The sequence below is a fragment of the Rutilus rutilus genome, assembly GCF_951802725.1.
Source record: "Rutilus rutilus genome assembly, chromosome: 10".
NCBI classification, from domain to species: domain Eukaryota; kingdom Metazoa; phylum Chordata; class Actinopteri; order Cypriniformes; family Leuciscidae; genus Rutilus; species Rutilus rutilus.
In genome coordinates this window covers 6,612,846-6,634,697 of record NC_140215.1, presented here as the reverse complement: position 1 = coordinate 6,634,697, position 21,852 = coordinate 6,612,846, and the positions used below count along the sequence as shown (strand labels likewise).

At 37.3% G+C, this 21,852-nt stretch overlaps 1 protein-coding gene across 2 annotated transcripts in view; it reads left to right on the top strand.

Annotated features, from left to right (window-relative positions):
- The first annotated feature begins 3,005 nt into the window (after window positions 1-3,005).
- adarb1b (adenosine deaminase RNA specific B1b) overlaps window positions 3,006-21,852 on the top strand; it is a 163,347-nt gene continuing 144,500 nt past the window's right edge. Inside the window, exon 1 of one of the 2 annotated variants that reach the window (XM_084420794.1) lies at window positions 3,006-3,170. The gene's annotated coding sequence lies outside the window, so the exon portion shown is untranslated. The remainder of the gene's footprint in view (window positions 3,171-21,852) is intronic. The other variant, XM_084420795.1, reaches the window with a different exon arrangement.

The following is a 21,852-nucleotide window of genomic DNA, read 5'->3' as shown; positions in this document are numbered from 1 at the left end:
TTCACATTTTTACTGCATATGCTCTTTGCAATTCTAATTTGTTCACAGCATTGTGCAAAAGAAAAAATACACCCTTATTTACAACAAACATAAACTCCCTTTGGGTAGAGCTGTGCACAACTGTACACAATATTGCAGTACATATTGGAACTGAACATACAACATACATAGTACTGTAATCATTCATGCACATCCAGACGTTCCTCATCAGTGAAAGCTGAGATTCACCTGAGAGAAATTGTTCAATTTAGGAGACATTTTTTAGGAGACAAAAATGTGTAAAATTTGCTTGACAGATTTTGACAACTAGTTCAACATTTTTGTATGTAATGACTCAACCAATGAAATGAGGACTATTAGTTTTATATGGAATGACTATTCAGCATTCACAAGTATAGTTAATTTTGACTGACATGACATAAGCAAATGATAATGTTATAAAACAGCAGAGAGTAGTATGAAAGCAATTGATGCATGTCCAAAAGCATTTGCAATTTGTTGGAAGGAATGAGAAACTGCTACATGTGCACACATGACTAAATGTTGTGGAGGTTGAACTAACTGTTGTGCAAATGTAAATAGTGATGTGAGAAATGCACCAAAGCGACTGAGAAAAACTGTAATGTACAATTAGACTAATTCGGTTTAGGATACCCAGAAAATGACCCATTACTCATCACTTGCATGGTCTGACTGGTTAAGTGATTTGTTAGAATAAAAAAATGCCTTAGTATACTCTAAAAAATAAAGCTTCCAAAAGGTTTTTATTTATTTATTTATTTATTTTATTTAATTTAATTATATAATGGATGTAAAGTTCTTCATTGAATACTGTGGATGCCAATAAAGAACCTTAATTATTTTAGAGTTCAGCATGCTTAATTCTAAGTTCTAAATAAAACTAAATGATGACTATTTTACCGCAGAAGACTTTACTAATATTTGAAGTGTTAAAATAAATGATTAAAAAAAGTGTGTTGTGTGTATATATATATATATGCTATATTTAACTGGCTGTTGAGATGTGACACAAGTTGTATTAAGGTTGATGAATTTGGACGTTCACTGTGAATGAATGACATGGATTAATCAGTAATTTGGGCACAGGTCTTTATCATTTAAGAAACATATAGTTGGTCCAATGTTCTTTTCACATAATAAGTGACCTTAAAGTCTTCCTGTCAAAATCCCCACTGATGCAATCTTGTGAAATATTTTAAATTCCTTCCAACATCTTTCTGTTTGTCGGACGAAGAGGACAGAGTATGGAAATTTTTAACATATTCACCCCAGGCTTTGATAAGGTGAGTCGAGGGGTGGACAAGGTTGTCTTTTATTCACTGATATGGAAAATAAAATACATTTACAAAATTACATTCTATGCATTCAATAAACTGTGCTTTAACCGCACAGCTTCTCAAAGGAACAGTTCATCACCAAAAATCAAACTATAATGTCTTTCCAAACCTGTATGACTTTCCCTTTACAGTAACAAGTGTGCATGTAATGAAAGTGAGCCTGTCAAAAAACACCATAAAATATGGCACCATTAATGTCTGTTCCTCACACAACACTATCAAATGATTGAGTAAATATTAATATTAAATATTATAATATTTCAATACTATTATAATAGCCTACTGTATTTTTTGTTTAGATAATTGTTTACTTTATTTATATTAACATACTTTTAAAACACAAGTTTGGAGCACCTGGTATGATACTTTTATAGTGCTTTTGTAAAGCTAGAAAGTTTTATTATTTCATTGAGTGGGAGAAGCAGTGTCTGATATTTCAGCATAAGGAACAGAGCAGAAGCATTATTGTATCCTTCACATATCCACATTCTGACATACTTCAAAACCCTAATTCTTGCCCTCAATATCTAATGATGGGAAAATCAATAAACAGTGCACTTCAACAAAATAAAATAAATAAATTGCTCTATTGATTTCTCCCAATTTGTCCTTCCAATTTGGTCTGGACACAGAGCTCAATATACTGCCTATTGCAGATCAGATGTTTTGTGCCCTACTTAATTTAGCAAATTAACAAAAAAGGAGGATAAACAAATACAGGTGTAAAGTGCTATCTGTCTTGATTAAAGGCAACAACATCTTCTGGGATGAAGTTTGTGCAGTTTGTCTGAGCTCTTCTGTAAAAACTAAACAGTGTTCCCTACTTACAGAAAACCTGGAAATATCAGGGAATTTATGAAAACGGGATTTTAAAAGTCACACAATCTTAAGAAGTCATGATTTAAACATTTATTTGGCTAGATATCGCTCTTTGTGAGTGACCAAAAGAGTCCAAAAATCACATACTTTCCATACTAGGTGAAAAATTGACCAAAAGTGGTAAAAAAGGAGACACTTTTAAAATGTACTTGTGCCTTTTGTCAGGACAGAGAAGTATAATTTCTTTAAAATACGTAGCCTATGTATTTTTCTGTTTCAAGTTTAATATATTTCATATATAAGTAAGTTAGCTGGGGTAGTGAGTGATAATTTAATGTCATGATTTGCATAAAATAAAGACTAAATAAGACCAAATGTAGGTTAAGAACATTATTGTGATCATATTTGATTATTATCAAACTGGAAAAGTTGCATTTTAAAAAGTAACGTCAAGTAAAATGATGGGACACGTTTTGTCCATGTCTCAAGAAAGAATCAGAAAATCACAAAGTGTGGGAACACAGTATAAAACTAACATAAATATTTTAGTAGACTGCAACACTGTAATAGCTGCAGCCAAGCCAACTTATCATCATCACTCTGTCGTTTACAGATATAATTAATTAAACACAACAAATTTGCATTTTTATCTTACAAATGTAATCATCCGTTGTGTTTACAGCCAATCAGTTTCCCTGTAGTGTGCTCCGCCAATCAGATTCGTCGCTTGGGTTCAGCCTCCCGCCCTGACGGACGCATTATGGGCGGTCTCTGCACTCCTTCAGCCAATCACGGTGTGTTTCTTTAACCACGTTGCGCGCTACCGACGAGCGACCCCGCGAGAGTATTCTAGGCCGCTCGTGTGATCAAACAGATCTACTCCGTTCCCCGGAACATCATCGAGATTAGAGGTGTGGGCTCTCAACTTTATTCCAATGGCGGACTGGGGTCCTATGAATCTGTTTTGAGGTGCCGATCGCCGCATTCACACCCGTGAGTACTGACGCTTCTCCACTCTTGTGTTATTTTTAGACGCTGGATATTTTGCGCGTGTTCCCGCTGTGTTTATGTAACGCAAATGGATCATTTTTTTTCAGATCCTCACGCAAGTTAGGTGGAAATCTGGTTATTTGAGAGGGATAGAAGACGTAGAACTGGTGTATAGTAGATGTTAACCCGCCCCCGCTGCTGGAAGGTGCATATTATGGTGTTTAGTGGTGAACGGGAACGCGCGTGTAGTGTGAAACTGTAATAACGAACGCGATGCATCGCTGCAGCTCTGATCGGAAGCGGGGCACGCGAGCCTGTCATAATGCAGTTCCACAGTCCACAATGGAAACGCGCACGGAGGATAGATAGATGGAAACAACGCGCTCGTGGTAATGAGACGGCTTGTTCTGGATGAAAACACGAGTCCAACGCGATGCTTTTAGTCAAGTGCGTTTACAATGCAACTTCCAAATTATATTTCTGTCGAAAGATGTGTTTGTGTGGCAGAAATCACCCATTCACATGTGTAAATGTGTCCGGCCAGCTCAATTTAGTCGCTACTTCCGCAAATAATTTGCAGTACACTGACAAATCTGTCATCATCTATCTACCTACCGTCATTGTTTGGCTGTTTTTCCACCAGTGAAACACACAATGAGTTATCAAACCGTCAAAGGTCCTGTGTGTCATTCAGTTAAGCCATATGGTGGCAGCTGTCAAAAAAAGTGTTTACCCTGAAAAGTGCTCTGTAAATAAATTATTATTATTAATATCACTTTTATCATTAACCACGATTAAATCTAAACTATAAATAGTATAATATATATATAAAAAAAGTATTTTTCTAAATACTACTCTAAAAAAGTAACGAACATATTTTATGTATCTTACCACCTAAATGTTGTTAGGCTGTTATATTAACCCTTGCCAGCCACTGCCAGTGTTTTTGATCATTTTCCCAAAAGTTTCATGGCCCCCAGACAGAGTATTTTTTGTTTGTTTTGAATATCTGAACATGCAATATATCAAAAGAAAGAACAGACCCTCTGCTTAAAAAAAATTAAAAAAAATCCTTTCCTTTCCTTTTTTATCAACACTTGAATTTGACTAAGCTTCATAAAAAAAGCAACATTTTGAGCAAAAAGCTGAGAAAATCGCGTTTTTAGATCGAGTCCATCGACACCCCCAAAGCTTCACAGTCCTATAGCTCGTCCTGGGTCGACATTTCATTTGGTACCATTAGTCAGTTTTGATTTATGTTTAATATTGATGATTGCGTTACATCTGCTTACATATATCACTTGTTTCGGCTTCCTCTTCGCCTGTGTTTTGATCAGGAGATTCAGTATTCTTTCAGAGGATGCGTAATAGCGCCCCCTACCGTACAACAGTGTAAACACGGAAAGCCATTCGCGGGGCAAGCGTTAGGCCTAATAGTCACCTTTTTTTTCAGACCATTAGTCATCAAATTCTCGGTAAACACCACAAGTGTAAATTTATGGTGACAGCAGGTGCAGCTTTATCATATGAAAACTAGCTCACACACACATCTTTTTGTGTTTCAAGTCATTTCAAGTACATTTGGATGTCACCACAGGTTATGATATCTGGGTGATTTGTTTACTTAGTTATTAGCCTCACCAGTTTGACCAGTGCACCTGGTGTGCATTGTCCTGTTTTACTGTGTTTGCCTCTTTAATGCACCTCCATCTCCTCAACAACAGTGTACTGTTGTTGTTTTTCCTACTTCGGTCATGTCTTTTCATCACGAGACGGCAATCATATTTTAATGCTCACATCTCATATCTATCAGTAGTGCTTGTAGAGTTCAGAAATGTCCGTCTCCTTTTTACTGTGATATTCTAGTGGGGTCACTCACTGTGGTGGTATGTTTTGTCCTTTGTCAAATCACTGGACCGTTTTATGTTTCTCATCAAGGCTTTTGAAATGGAAAAATTGAGTTGAATGATATCTGGTTAGTACTGTATGTCAAAGCAGTTCTATTATCCCGACGTCCTGCTGAAGTTGCAATGCCTAGCGTGGTGCGGTGTCATATGAAATAGTTTTAATATTGTAAGGCAAGAGCATCCATCAAAGCAGTTTAACCATCCAACCTCAGAGTAGCCCGTGAGATAACCTGATGATGGGCTGTTGTCCTCTGCGGAGCAGAAGTGCATGATTCACTTAGAGACAGCCAATCTCATGCTGCTTACTTCTCCTTAGTCATAGATACCCTGAAGACTCAAAGCTCATATTTGTCTCCCAATAATGACTTGGCTGCGCTAATCAGAGATGTGGAAAAAACATTATCAGCAGATTATGTGGAAATGCAGCGTTGATATTTTACTAGCTGTTCTTATTTGGATGTTGAGTTGAATTCGCCACATGCTGTCAGTATTATTTATACATAAGCTTTCTCTGACAGTCTGCTCGCCACTCAAACACACCGAGGTGCTGCTTATGTTTGGCCTGTCGGCCACCCTGGCTGTTAAAGAAGTGTGTAATCCGTCACATGGTATCACTGCATCCTTGTTAACAGCTTGTTTTAGGGTCATGCCATTGTCTACATGAGCAGTGCATCAGTTAATACGTTTTCGACCAGTTCTTTGACTGTGACGTGGAGAGATCCCTGTGCCGCGCTCTGTATTGGTTGGACAGACGAGTTTAGCCACAGGGCACGCAAAAAGTGCCATTGAGTATTGGGTGTCTCATTTGATGTCAAGTTCAGAGTTGAAGGTTAGGCTTAGCTGCGTATTTGTTCTTCTCTGTGGCACTTTGTTGCGCCAGACGTGTCAGATTGAATTTCATCTCGAGTCAATTGGCTTCAATTTGTCCATTGGGCTACTAACGAAATATGCAGGAAGTGACACGGGGTGGTGTAGTTTGATTATTTGAACCGCTGATAAAATGATCTGGAGTGAAACTATTTATATCATGTGCAAGTAGAGCTGGCCTGTATGTTTAAAAAAAAATCGTGTTGTCAAAAAATTGATCGATACTGAAATATTTTAAACGATTCAAATACTCCTTTTCTGCAGTATCGATACACTGACTCTCCGACGGCAAATTGACACACACCCGCCTCCATGCACTCACTCGTCTTATTCACTCCGATTGATTAGGGCTTGCATTACGCATAATTTTAGTCAATCCTGCAGGTTTCACGTTCACACAAAAGGCGCACAAACCTCAAAAAACATAAAGCCGTATCATTAACGGCTCGTTTAATTTTACTGAAGATTATAGAGTCGCTCTCATACTCTTATGTTGCTAGACATGGAACAAACAATTGTGAAATTAGCCTTTAGGGAAGTTGAATAAAAAGCACATTAAATCACTGCGATATTCAAGATATTCATTCATGTTGCTTATTCATCACAGATAAAATATTCATGTTTCTTATATCGCCCAGCCCCACATGTGTGCAAGTATAGCCTCTTTTCTGGACTGTTCCTGTTGTACAGAACCGGCGGCACGTCTTAGACAGTTAGTCGGGTGGAAACTAACAGCGCTGGTTTCTAGTTAGTCTAGAGGGAAGATTGAATAATGGGCGTCAGCAGCGGTAAATACAGTAAGTTATTGTATGGTGCGATGCACATAAATAATGAACACAAAGGAGCTATGTGTGTCACGAAATGAAAGCTGCAGCTTTATTCATGTCCTCATTCTACCCTCGTCTAGAGCTGTGCTCATGATATCTGCATCCTTAATTCTTCATAAGGATGTTTCTAGTGTTAAAAATGGAGTGAATACTCTGCTGAAATCTGAAGAAAGGGCTACACTGAGTTGTTCCTAATATATTGATGACGACGTATCCCCCAATGAGTTGCTAAATTGCATCTGGGCTTGTTTACTTGCTTAAATGTTCCTCGAAATATGCCGATAAAAATATTTTTTATGTAATTCTTCTGTTTTTGTTTAGTTCTGCTTCTATATTGAAGGGAGCTTCTTTTGTTGACGTAGTATGTGCAAAAGTACAGTAATGCTTGATCATTATAATACAATTGCATACTTCATCTCCCCCAGTTTCATACCAAAATGTAAATATAATGTCCAAAAATTATCTCTATTTTTGTACATTGATTTAGGTTTTGACAATTTTTACAACCACCACCTTGGCAGTTAGAATTAACTTTTTTCCTCCCCACAATTCTTTAATTATTATTATTTTTTTTAATGGTGACACTTCAAATTGGGGGTGTATTCTCTAATAGGGGGGATTTTTTTTATTTGAGTGGGGGAGTTGGGTGGGGAGGCTTTGTCTCTTCTAAATGTTTGCTCACTTATTGTATTTGTGTTTTTACAGTGTGGTAATTTTGTTGCTTAAGAGCTTGATTTCATTCTTTGAATTAAATAAAAAAAAAAAGTAGCACAAATAAATACAATAGAATAAAGAGACAAAAGAAAACTAACTACTAACACTAGTATTCAGGTACAGAAATACTACAGAAGCGGAATACAGTAATCAAATGTAAAATAACACTGGATAGTCTTTTAGTCCTGTATAAATGAAATACATAGGCTATTAATCCTGATTCCTTACAATTAAAGCTATCTTTTGCTGTTTTATTAACAATGACAGACACATGCTGCTGTCACTTTAAGAGCTAGTGCATGGATCCATTATACTGTTACACATGTTTAAGACATAACCATCTGTTTATGAGGATAATCGCAAAGACCGCAACTTTGACACAACTTTGTGTGCTTTTGACCATTAAAGTGCTATAATCCGTGAAAAATAACTCTGTTTTGGTCCTTTGGTGAGGCGGCTTTATGTAGGCTATGTGCGCAGAGAACCATCTCTCAGAGAGCGCGTGAGGACTGAATAGTTTAAAATCGCTTGAATGTTTAAATTAAGACATGCAAATGATAAACTTTAGTGACGATGCAACACTGGCCCGATTTTGCAAGCGACAATTCCGTTAACTGTCCCGACTCCCGAAACTCGAGAGTCTGATATCTCACGTTTTGAGAGAGAGAAGACGCAGCACCGCTGAATCACTCATGAGCCACGCTGTTTGTGAAAATACTAGTGATCGACCGATGTATCGGTTTACCGATATTTTTACCGATATTTAAGCATTTTCCCATAATCGGGTATCGGTTTTGTAATATCGGATTCGCCGATAAACGGCGCCATCTTGTGGCCGTTTTGAGAATTCCGCCATTGCAGCCCGCGTCTGAGGAGATCAGTCAACAACAACTCTGTGCACAGGTAAAACATATGTTCTGCTTGCTTTGCTTTAATTTTTCAACTTTATTTAACATAACAGACATGCAGAAATGAGATTTGAGACATGAATGCCTGATATAGCCTAGTTTATTTATGCAGCTTGGTTCTAAAAAATTGAGACGAACTCATGGAGTCACGTAGCGTAATCCGTCATGTCCTGCCCCAATAAAGACGTAACTTTACATGAATTAAATAAAACAGACATGAATGAGTGCATGTTGAAAATAAAAGCACTGAATTTAATTCTCTATCAGTTGTATTTGCTCACCATTAGTCTCGAGAAAAAAGTTCGTTCATATTGCTGAGCACTCACTGGGTTGATGATCAGGATGCTCACGGCCACTGAATGAAACTTTTGACAAGATTATCTTGTTTAAACATCCTAGATTATATTATTTACTACATAGCAATTATTTCGCTAATTACGTTACACATCTAAATATACCGCTTTGTGGAAATTAATTATTTATTATCTCCACGCGCGATCGCGGTTGAGTTCTGTGTAAAATAAATGCATAGATAAACAGCACTTTGTCAGTTGGCATTTCATGATATAGATTCAATCTAGATCATGAAATGTCAACTGACAAAGTGCTGTTTATATAGTCTCGAAAAAAAAAAGTTTGTTCATATTGCTGCGCACTCACTGGATTGATGACCAGGAATGCTCAAGCACGGCTACTGCATGAAACTTTTGACAATATTATCTCGTTTAAACAACCTAAATTATATTATCATTTACTGCATAACCATTATTTCGCTAATACAAATCTAAATAAATACCGCTCTGTGGAAATTAATTATTTATTATCTCCACGCGCGATCGCGGTTGAGTAAGTTATATAGTTCTGTGTAAACGCATAGATAAACAGCACTTTGTCAGAAAGGATTTCATGATCTAGACCGACAAAAACATTATTAATAATTAATAACATACTAGTTGGAAAATGCAAATATGCTGTTTTGTTTGTTACTTTCCTGATAATGTTATATTCCAGCTAATATTATTCAGTGAATTAATATTACCCAGTGAATTATTCCTCACTCTTTAAACCTATTAAATGGCACATATAAACCTTCTAAAACTGTTTAAAATGAATTACATTTCAATACAAAATACAATACAAAAAATACCTCCAACATGTGGAACCACTTAAAGATACATCACTCAACTATCTTTGAATATATGTTAGAATAATTTTTGTGCTTTATTTTTTACCTCATCAAAGCTTTTATTTTTAAACAAAGACACTTAGTAACAATGCACTTTATTTTTTGGACTCAGACCCCTCTATTTATTTGTGTATAAATATAAAGTTTTTTATGTATGCAAGGAGGGAGTGATTGTTATAAATAAAATTGTTTGTTCAGTTCATTTGTGTTGTAATAATTGTGTCAAAAACAGAAGTATAACAGTAAATAAATATCGGTTCTGCATATCGGTAATCGGCACATAAACATGCAAATAATCGGTATCGGTATCGGTTATAAAAAATCAATATCGGTCGATCACTAGAAAATACGTCTCGCGGAAAGTTTTAAAATGACTGATTTGATTTTATAATCCGTGTGGATTAATTTACTCATACAACCTATATGCTAAAGTGAAGCAATGTTTGCGGGAATTTATAAGCGCGAGACCTGCGGAAATGATATATAGCCTAAATAATGCGCAATACCCGTAATCAATCCTGTGCCGAAATTCGAGCCCTGCTGGAGCGCTTGAGCAAAGAAAAGTCAACTCGTCTTTCATCGGTCCCCGCCAAAGGAGTATACTTTGAAAGGCTTGCACACTCAATTGTGTGCAAGAATGGACGTAACGCGGAATATAAAGTATTCCCGGGCCTTTAAAATGACCAAACAGGTCTTTGCTGCAGAATTCTGTTTGATGGTCTCTGGCTTTGCTGTAAAATTCAGTCTCACTACTGAGGTTTCTTGCTTTTTCTCTCCTTTTTTATGCTTTGCGCCGTGTTTATATTTGGAAAGTGTGACTCAAAGTTGTGTTAAAGCTGGTGAGTAAAGTTTTAAGAGTAGATTTATTGGACTGGAAGTATTGGCCCTTGGGTCACAGGGGTGGGGGAGGGTGGATGGATGCTTCTTTAGGCTGACTAATTGGGCAGCAGCATGGCCAGTGGAAATGGAGGAGCGGGATGAAGGGTTTTTGTCATGGGCCTGGTGATGAAACCGAGGCTAACATGGCTGAGACATCCTGAAAGCTTCCCAGAGGGCACATCACTGCCGCCCCATCTCCTCGTCACAAAATCTGGGCGGCGCAGAACCTGCAGGTTTGCAGCAATTACTCATGCTGAATAAGTTTGTATGTTGAAACTGCGGTTGCATAACTCCTTTTAGAACAAGTACAAGGCCTTAAGAAAGTACACCAATCGCATCAGCTGTGCGTAGAAGGGCTGGGGCACGGCCAGCCCGTTTCATAACTTCTTATACAAAAGGAATCGACCATTAGCGAAGGGGGGTGGGGGGAAATGGCTTCCTGCATATGACAATGTCGGGATCTGTGAAGCGCGAACGATGACTGCTCAGAACCCCCTAGTTCCAGTGCTCAAAGGTCGTGCACAGATGTTTGACCACAACACGCACCTTAAGGAGACATCTTTTAGCATTTAACATGGTTGTGCGTCATCCATATTTATAGTGCACAGTCACAGAATGTTTAAACACTTGCTCCAGTTTGTTCCAAACTCTTTCACCAATGCTGCGGCCTACATAGTGAATATAAAAACTGTTCGACTCAATACATGTATTAATGAGCTGTATGCTGTTTGTGCACTTTTTATATAGATTGACTGATATTGGTTTTAATATAATTTATTTATTATAATTAATTATAATTAATAGTATAGTAGTAATAATAATTCCATTGTATTTATTCAGAGTACTTTTATAATCATAATGCTTTGTTTTGAGCTATATTTAAGCTTAAAATGCTAAATTCATTATTTAATTGCTACTTCTACTAATAATAATACTTGTATATTATTTATTAACTTTATTATTATGGCATTAGTTTTTGAAATAAGTTTTTCATCTGTCTAACAGTTAAGCTTAAAATTATAAATGCATTCATTATTATTATGCTATTATATGTAACCAGAGTTGTTTTGCGATTCTTCTTGAGTCATCTCTTTCTATTACCCTAAAAAAGGCTACGTTTCGCACTTGAGAATGAATGACTGTAATAGGATGTTTTTTGGCCAATACCGATAATAATTTGTAATGAACATGGATCAGATCCATTTAACATTCAGCAGGCCAACATAAATACTACAGAAAAAAGATACATAGGAACTAAACAGTGCTTTTTATTAGGGGTAGGCGATATACTAGCAAACAACGACGTTGTGACGTTGCTCACGTGACGTTGCTGTGCTAATCAGTCACGAAAGCTTATCGTTTGCATGCGTTTTTAAAGGTCCCGTTGCATGAAAATGGCACTTTATGAGGGTTTTTTAACGTCATAGCGCGATATTGGTTTTTCCTCGAGACATCATGGCTTGCAAACGAGCGAAACATGGCAGTTGCTCAGTGTTTGGATGTACAAATTAACACAAAAGTATTTTTTTAGTTCCTTCATCCGAGCCTCCGAAGAACCAGTGGGTTATGTGAATTTCTGCTGTGTAATTGTTGATGTGTAAAAGTTCAGACAGATAATCTTTCTCTCAAAGTCGTTTAATACTGTTTATGCATCAGTAAATCAAGCCAGTGACTAAACGATCAACTTCACGTCGTTTCTCTTAGTAGGATGAAAATAATCTTACTTAAACTGTGATTAATATATATATATATATATATATATATATATATATAGAAAGCGATCAAAGAACAATCCCTTTCCAATCGCCTGAGCTGTCAATCACACAGCGAGTTTATCTGGACACTTGCCAAAACTAGTTATGAAATCAATGACGATTTTACACTGCACAACGAAGCTCTTACTGTACTTACCTCATGTTTGTATTGGTGAAAGCATTAATGAGAGTGCAGAAACTGTGTTGCAATGATAAGATCTTCATTCACGCGATCAACAGACTGTCATCTGCTCAATGCTCATCACTGCAACCTTTTATGTGATGGGAGTAGATCTAAATGCTTAAACTTCTCACGATTCGTTAATCCCGATTGCTGTAATAGTAAAAACGTATAATAGCTGTAATAGTAAAAGTTTTCGAGAGAGTTCCACATGTAATGCTAGCTATTTCATATGCAAGCATGTCAGCCAATCACAGCAGTGGGCGTTTACACTGAAGTCTCTCAGCAGCCAATCACAGCAGTGGGTGTTTACACTGACGTCTCACAGCAGACACGCCCCTTCAAACAGAGCGTTCAAATCAGAGGCTAAAATCAGGCTAGGAAATATGCCTTTTATTTCTAAATTATAACAACTTTTGATCTAAAAAACATACTAACATTATAAGGGCACCCCAGGAAACATTCTAAAATAATTAAATAATCCATGCAGTTGGACCTTTAATAGGGCTGCATGATATATCATTTTAGCATTGATATAGCGATGGCAAGTTTATGGATCGATTGTAGTCGATTCGTACACATGAACAGAATGGTTCTAAGTATTATAGTACAGGCAGGTGTTTCAGCTTTCACTTTTTTTTCCGAGTTCTCTCTTTTCACCTACACATATAGCTTGCGACTTTCTCATTGCGAGACAAGTGATGGAGTTTGCTTGAATTTAAAGGTGCTTTTGCCTGCACAACTGAATCCTCTGAGTTGAACATCTCCCTGAAGTGTCTTTTATACAGCTTTGCACTTTTTCGGAATGTTTTAGGAATGCAATTAAATGCAGAAAGACACGACCAGCGAGAAGAGGTCTTGCCCCTCGATTAAATGAGAGTTAGTTAGCAGTAAGCACCAGTGACAAATGCACTTGGACATCTGATGCTACGGCTAGAACGGTCTGCTTGTATGGAGGCACTAAGAAGTGATTAAAGATACCGGTTTAGGCTTTGATATGGTTTCTCTGATCCTACACAAAGTGGTTTGTTTGAGTTGTGCATTCAAGGCAGATTGTAAGATCATGGCCTTAGCCACGATGAGTCGTAGCATGATGCCTAGATGCACCTGCCAGGCCTTTGGTTTGATCTTTAGGATTCCCGAAACATGGTTATTGCGTGATCGCTGTATGAGGGCTTCCTCAACTAGCACTGGTGAAAGCTTCTGTCAGCACTGTGCATTTCACAATAATTCAACCCTTTTGTTTTCCGTAACAACAGAGGACAAGCACATATCTGCAAGTCATATGTGTTCTGTTGCTTTCTCAATGAGTCATGATCGAGGAAGACTATTTGTATTTTAGATGGAATGAAAGATCCATGAATAATACACATGGATGTGCCTCTGGGGGGGAAGAAATAACTCTTGTTTGTTTTCTTCAATGGCATAGACTGGGTGCTGGGTTGGTATCCTGTGGAAATGGCGTGTCTTGGTTGGAAGAGTGTTTTCTGTGGGCAAAAAAAAAAAGACCCTGTAATGTGGGGTTGATTTATTGACTAAAGAAAATGGTTTAAGTTTCTTGTTATTTAGACTAGTGTCAAAAATAGAGTAGTTGAATTACTGAAGGAAAAAAAGAGTGTATTTTGCAGTTTCATTTGGCTGAATGGAAACGGCAGATATATTACCCTGAGGTACTTGGAAGTTCATTGCAGTTTTTCATCTTGAGAGAAACTATTTTGTTAGTTGATTAGTTGGTTAATCAGGAAATGCTCTCCCTCAAAATTTTAAATGACTTTATAGTCATCAAAAAAAAAGTTTATAATGACTGCTATACATTGTATTATGAGGTGCCTAACTCTTCTGAGGATCCCATTACATTTACAGGTCATATGAAAATATACTTGTTACGTGGAGGATTTCGTTTAGCCACATCTAATTTAAAATCTAAATGATATCCAGCAAAACAATTTTTTTGGGGATCAAAAGGTTAAAAACATCGCTTCCTGCGCCACTTTTCGTAGATTGTGTAGATCATATCAGAACATAGATCAAAAGATATCATATTTTACTCAAGTTCTAAATCCAAGTAAAAAAAAAAAAAAAAAAAACGATCATGATGAGCTGATTCTTTTCAACCAATCAGTTCGAAGGATTCACAAAGTAATGATTCACTGGTTTAAATGAGATGAATTGTTTTCCTCTCTCTCTCTCTCTCTCTCTCTCTCTCTCTCTCTCTCGCTCTCTCGCTCTCTCGCTCTCTCTCGCTCTCTCTCTCTCTCTCGCTATGTGCATGTATGTATGTATCTGTAATACATAATACATAATATAGCAAGTTTTGTGTATTTTACGTTCATAACCTTTATTGACTGGTTGCACATATCCCAGCATGTAGTTAAAGATAGGCTACACTACTGTTCAAAAGTTTATACGATAAAAAAAAAAGAAGTATCTTATGCTCACCAAGGCTGCATTTTTTTGATCAAAATACAGTAAACATGTTAATATTGTGAAATATTACAATTTAAAATAATGATTTTCTGTTTTAAAATCGAATTTATTCCTGAGATGGCAATGCTGAATTTTCACTATCATTACTCCAGTCTTCAGTCTCACATGATCCTTCAGAAATCATTCTGATTTACCAATTGCAGCTCAAGAAACATTATGTATTATCATCAGTTTTGAAATCATTGTGCTGCTTAGAATTTGTGGAAACAGTGATACATTATTTCAGGAGTCTTTGAATAGAAAGTCTATAAGAACTGCATTTATATGAATTGTAAATCTTTTGTAACTTTTATCTTTACTGTCACATTTGAACAATTTAATGCATCCTTGTTAAATAAAAGCATGAATTTCTTAGAAAAAAAAAACATACTGACCCCAACATTTTGATTGGTTGTATATATTTGAAAATAAAAAAAGGCTATTGAATAAAAAAAGTTGCAATATAGCTGCAACTAATGATTATTTTAGTAATCTGTCTGTTGATTTCTTTGATTAATTGGATTTTTTTTTTTTTTAAAGCAGAATTTTCTGTATCTTCTGAGAAAGTAGATCAATGCTTTGATCAACCTTTTGCTTTTTGGCCTTTTTAAAACGTGTTTTTGACATCACTATTAAGACCTTGTTTAGCCTTTCAAATGTTTGTTTGCTCTTCCTGTTCTTACCAATTTAAAAGAATCAAAGACACTCATTCAATGCGCCGCTGCACTGAGATTTGAAGACCTCCGATGCAAAAGCCTCTAAAAGCCACATATGTCAAAAATGAGATCATAATATTGAGTGAATGCTCTCCGCACATAGTAAATTCTCATCAAATCTAAATCGCTAAATCCCAGCCTGAGCCCATTCAGAAATGTCTGTACTTGGGTAGAAAACTATACATAGGAGCCAGATACAAATGTTAATGTTAAAGAACAAACGTTAGGCTTTTGCATCATGAAGTCTTCATTTACTGTCCTGCTGTTTTCCGCTAGTGTTCTGTGGCACACGAGGCTGAAACGAGCATCCAGTTTTTTTGCCACTCAGTGATTGGCCGGCGGTGGATTCCCTGGGAGCCATTATTCTGTTGTTCTGCAGCGAGGCCATCTGCTCTTTCTTCAGTGTCTTTGCACAATCTGCCTCGTTGTGTCCGTCCATCCTCCGTCTCCCACCGCAGTGTATGAAAACTTCATCACACGCTCCTCTGGCTTGCAGTGAAGGTTGTGACGTAGTGTGTGTGACTGTTGTCTGCTTTTATTTGTCTCAGGAACTGCGCAAGCGTAGTAATGGGGATACAGAGGTACTATTTCTCACACATACATACGCGTAACCGCAGTAGCGATGTGGCGATAATGCATTATTGCACATGACAGGGTGTTTCTTTGCTAAATGATGGGAGAAATCGTTTGTTTTATTCACAAACAATCCAGCGCAGCGTAACGCAACACAAACTTGGATGTTCTTGGCTTTCGGCCTCTGTCGTGACTAAGAGAGAGGCTGCTGTAGACAGCACCCCAATTATGTGGGTCGGTGGATTGGCTTTCAGGAATTAATGTAATGAATAATTGATCACAGTCGCCTTCATGTGGATGCTGACTAATCGTGCTCACCTGAGGCTGTGGAACGTTTTGTTTTATGTTGTTGCTGAACGGAAAAAACTGTTGCACAACTTTTTTTTTTAAAGACTGGATTATATTCATACATAGTGAATGTTCAATCAATCATTCAAGAAAATTTCAACTTTTTTTTTTTTAAATGAGTAAGGGAATCAGCTGTTAGCAGAAGGAATGGCAATCTTAAAGGGATAGTTCACCCAAAAATGAAAATTATCATGTAGGCTACTCATGTGTTATCGTTCCAAATCACTCTTTTCAGTATACAATGAATAAGGATGAAAACGGCATTAAAGTAATTATGACTCGTAAGCTGTATTCACGTTTTTTTGAAGCCGAACAATCGGTTTGGTTGAGAAATGAGTTAAAATTATTCTCAAAATATCTTGAGCTTGTTCTCTGGCACATTCATGACATAAGTAATGATTTCTAATTCACAAACGAGTTGTTCTTTTGAGTTGAATCTTTTCAGTGAATCAGTTGATTCACTTCTTAAAACGGTTTAAGGTTTTGTTCACAAAAACAATGCAGCTTCTTTCAATTGTTTCAAAATAGTTAGTCTGTAACTGTACACTAAACAAAAAATATATATATTTGAGAACTACTTGTAAAAAAAAACAAAAAGAAAAGAAAAAAGGTAATGTAGTTAAAGTAGCTTTTTTGGGTTAAAAATTATCCCAAATAATTTTTTGAGCAAGTACATAACCAGCCAGTGTTCAAACCTATCTGCTTGCCTTAGCTCGATTCAAAACGGTAAGCTTGTAATAATGTTTTTAATTCCAGTGGTACTGGTGGATTTCCACGGGAAATTCGAGCATGTCTTTGCATCATTACGTCACATCTGTACACATAAAGGAGTCTCGGCTAGTAGGCTATGAGTGTGAGGATGTTGAAGGTGGAGATTTATTGCCTTTTCTCACAGCACTTGATATGATTAAACTTATCAATTTGATGGCGGATCCAGAAAGGTTCAAACGACAATCACCACTGACGGGTTGTCAAACGCGAAAGACTTCGGACTTCGGAGAAAAAAAGAGACTGCAACCGGGCCCATGCGAAAACAAGGATAAATATCGGAAGGGCATTAAATGTAGTCATGCAATGTTGATGTTGTTAACATTAACAATTTGAGAACAAAGTATAATTTGCACGGTTTGACGTGATATGATAAGCGAACGTTAGATTTAATCGGCGTGATTTACTGCAATGCTTTTTTCCCCTTAGTTGGTCAGAACAAAAGTGGATGTTTACTTGCTTGTTCAGACGACATTTTCCGGTGAAAATTCTTATGTTGGCCATACTTTCTAAAAGTACAGTCTGTGATTGCGAATGACAGTCTCCACACCACCAGCGCGGTGATTGACAGCCGCACATTCCCCTCAAAACATTGGATTCATCCATGCTGTCCTGTGCCGAGGCACAACACACGTAAAGTTGATAATTCCGCGAATAACTGCAATTGCAGATTTCGAACAGAGATGGCGACAGAGAGCTTTAAAGAGATACTTTCAGAACTGGGTTATCATTATATTTGGTACATGTTGACACATAAAAAAAACAGTCAGTAATCATAAAGCCTAAAGTACACTTGATTACTCAAGTTTGAGACTTAATCATGAGTGTTTTTGGCCAATTTATTGAAAAGTCATTCATACAATCCAATTACACTGGTTATACTGTATGTTTGTTGGCCCCACAATTAATTTGATATAGAAATCTTTTGTGACATTATAAATGTCTTTTACTATCACTTTTCACCAATTTAATATGCAACCTTGTTGAATAAAAGTATTAATTTCTTTAAAAAACGATGTTTTTGCTAGCTCCAAGCTTTTGAACGATTGTTTTGTTTCTGGTTTGTTTTGGTTTGCAAGCTCACTGAGCTCCTGATTCCCAGCCCTAGTTATCAGAGTCCTCAGAGGAACTGTCATCCTCGAACTCTTCATTTCTGTCATGACTGCTCACAGCTTTTTTTTTATGTGTGTTTGATGGATGAGTCAGTAACTCCACCATTCCTCCTCCTTCCGTCCCCCTTCCTCTGTTTGATCTCTACTTCAGGGCAGAGGTTGGTGGTTGCTTGAAATGATTTGAGATTTGAGTTTTTTTTTTTTTTGCAGAGATTGTCTCAACAACAACTACTACTACCAGGAGTTGAGGTAAATTGCACTTATGCGGCACTTCCCAATTCCCCCAGATCACATTTTGTGGATTTTTTGGATGTATGGAGCTACGTGCCTGTATTCCACCCCTGGTACCTTACAGCCCAACTCAATGCTGGAGAGAACAGTGTCTGAGGCAGGTGGACTGATGAAAAAATAATGAAATGGCTGGAAAATATAGGTTGTTAACTGCACTCCTGACTGGTTTTGAAGGCTGGTGGATTTTCAGTGTGGTGTTTTTTTAATGTGACCCAGTTTTTCTCTTATGTATGGTGCAGTGGCTAGTGCATATGAGGCAGCGTGAGGAAGATGGACTACTTGTTGAAAAATGAATGGGAAAAATCTCTGTAACCAGTATATGGCATCTGTAGGAATTAAAGTCCCACGTTTCAGTTAAAAGAGCCAATTTTAGAGGCACATTTTGTGTCTTTACACTAGTAAACTTGTGCAATAGCTGAATCGGTCTAAATAATTGTAATTTGAGTGGTTTAAAGTAGAGATGCACCGTTTGCAATTTTCTTTGTCTTTTGTTCTTTTAACATAACAGACTGCAGCAAGAATATTAGGCTGCTGTCACTTTAAGAGTTTATGCACGGATCCAATATACTGTTACACAACTTGCGTAATCTTTCTCAACAGGTTCCAAAACTGACTGTGTTTAACTGAATACTCGCCAAGACTGGCATTTTGACATAATTTTGGGAATTAGTAAAATTATGCACAATACAAGCCCTATTAAACCAGAGCGAATGAGACGAGTGAGTGAGAGGAGGCGGGTGTGTTTCACTTCGCCGTCGGAGAGAGGAGAGTGAGAACGTACAGCTGACGTTATTGCTGAACGTTACTGACGATGAACCATCTCGGAATTGGAAAGACGTAAGACTGACCGGCCAGTCACCTGTCCGATCATGTCCCTGCCGATTCCGGTCCCTGGCTGGTCGATCGGTGCATCTCTAGTTTTAAGAGTTTTAAGAAAAAAAAAAAAAAAAAAAATCATGATGTTAAAAAAATATGATTTATAAAACTGATAGTTCTGGTCCTTGATTCTGATTGGTTGAGCTGAGTTCGAAGCCGTTGTAAATGACTCTACAAACATATACCTGTTAATTTATTCAAATAAATAGTTTTGTGGACTAACCATTTTATAAAAGCAATAGCCAAAGCCCCCTGAAGCCATGGTTTACATTGAATTTGTAACTCCGCTCCGTGTCGTGCCTAAAAACGCCCCTTAGCTGTTCTAAATTCATGGTAAACCACTGCTTCTTGGGGCTTATTGCTTTAAAATATATATAAAAAAACATTTTTTTTTTTTATATAAATATAAAATAAATTATTTTATTGAAAATTTTGAAGATTTTGTTTCTACATTCAAGGTGATGTACTTGCATTATAAAACATGAAATGCACATTAACATCAAGCTAGTTATAGTTGACTTCTTCAGTCCTTCATAATCAGAACAGCCATGGCTTGCCTGTCTGCACTTAAAACTATTTTTTTGTGTCAGCATGTTAATATAGTGCCTAAAATAGCGCTGTAGAAGGGCTGAATTCACACTAGCAAGAAATAGTTTGGCAAATTGCTTCCCATGGGCAGTTTCAGTGTTTAGATTTGCTCTCACACCCTGCCTATCAGTGTTTTCTGAAATATTATGTGTCCGCTTTTTGTCATGCCTAAAAACACTCCATAACTCTGGTAAAGTCGTAATATCCTAATAGCCTTGATTGACTCTAGCTATTACTTTAAAGGGGTTGTCCATCCAAACAACACTGGACCCCCTTGACTTCAATTGTATGTACAAAAATACACTGAGACATTTTTTTTTGAGACGTATCATCTTTTTTAATATTCAGCAGTTTATTTATTGTAATTTTGAAGAATTATTAGCTTGCAGGCTTCTATACGTTGTCCGCCCGTGATTTTTAACAGTCCGATTCTCTCAACTCTGCACTCGATGCATCTTCTACCAAGAACACATCCGGGTACTTTCATGCATTCTCTATACTTGCATTCTTGAGTATTGGAATGGACTCTGTACGAGAACACAAGTTCGCTTGATCGCTTAAAGGAACACGCTGACTTTTGGGGATTTTAGCTTATTCACCGTATCCCCCAGAGTTAGATAAGTCCATACATACCCTTTCATCTCACGTGAACTTGTTATTTGTACATGGTATGACTATACAAATCACAACATGTAAATAAGAAAATGTTGGCGTTATTTTGTCACTTTGTCAGCAGTATGCTAGCTGGAGCCATTTACCTCCAGTCTTTGTGCTAAGCTAGGCTAGCGGTGGGTGCGTCAGACAGAGTTACGGCACGCACGGAGATGAAAGGGGGATGTATGCCTAACTCTGGGGGATACGGTGAATAAGCTAAAGTCCCAAAATGTCACCGTGTTCCTTTAAGAATGCATTTCTCAATGCAGCATCCAGCATGAGTGACCTAGAAATTTCAACATTTTTCACAATCCTGACAGAAAATCATAACACTACGTGATTCTCCTAAAATGCCGTCCAAACAAGTTACCCAGAACTCAACACGGCGTGACGTCCGCTCCATATTCTCGATTATTGACGGATAAGTGTTCATGGAGGATCCGGCACGATAATTTTTTTCCGGATAACACCGAAAAGAGCTCAATATTTTTCCACTTATTTTTGGTCATACAGAGTAAGACAACATTCAAAACTGTAAAGGGTCTACTTTTGTCAAATTAAGAAAACAAACAGGGAGCGCTTCCTGCCGTCTCTGTCTCTGTGTACTGGAGTGCGTCACACCGTCTCCTTTCTGTTTTTTCCTGACTCATTCTTAATCTTTACATTTGCCGGTTCGCTGCGGCAAGCTTTATGTGTGCGCTTGAGTGCTAAATGTATATTTTTTTAAAGGCTCAAAATTATGGTTTGGTAATTCTCTCTAATGTAGGACAATGTTAGCAATGTAACATATATTCTTTCCCAGCCCTGAAACTCAAACCATTTTCCAATGCCACATCCCAGTATATATTTAAGTATTTAAATTAACATCATAAACATGCGATTAGTCAACTGTTGGCTTAACTGAACAACTACTAGTCGACTAGGAAAATCTTTAGCCGGTGGAAGCCTTTTTTTAAAGAAAGTCTCTTTCCCCTTTCTTCTGTTCTGAAGTGACCCGAGGTGCAGAATATCTATGATTACAGGTTGCGTTATGCACTTTGAGGGAAAGGAAACGAATTCCTCTCTTGCTT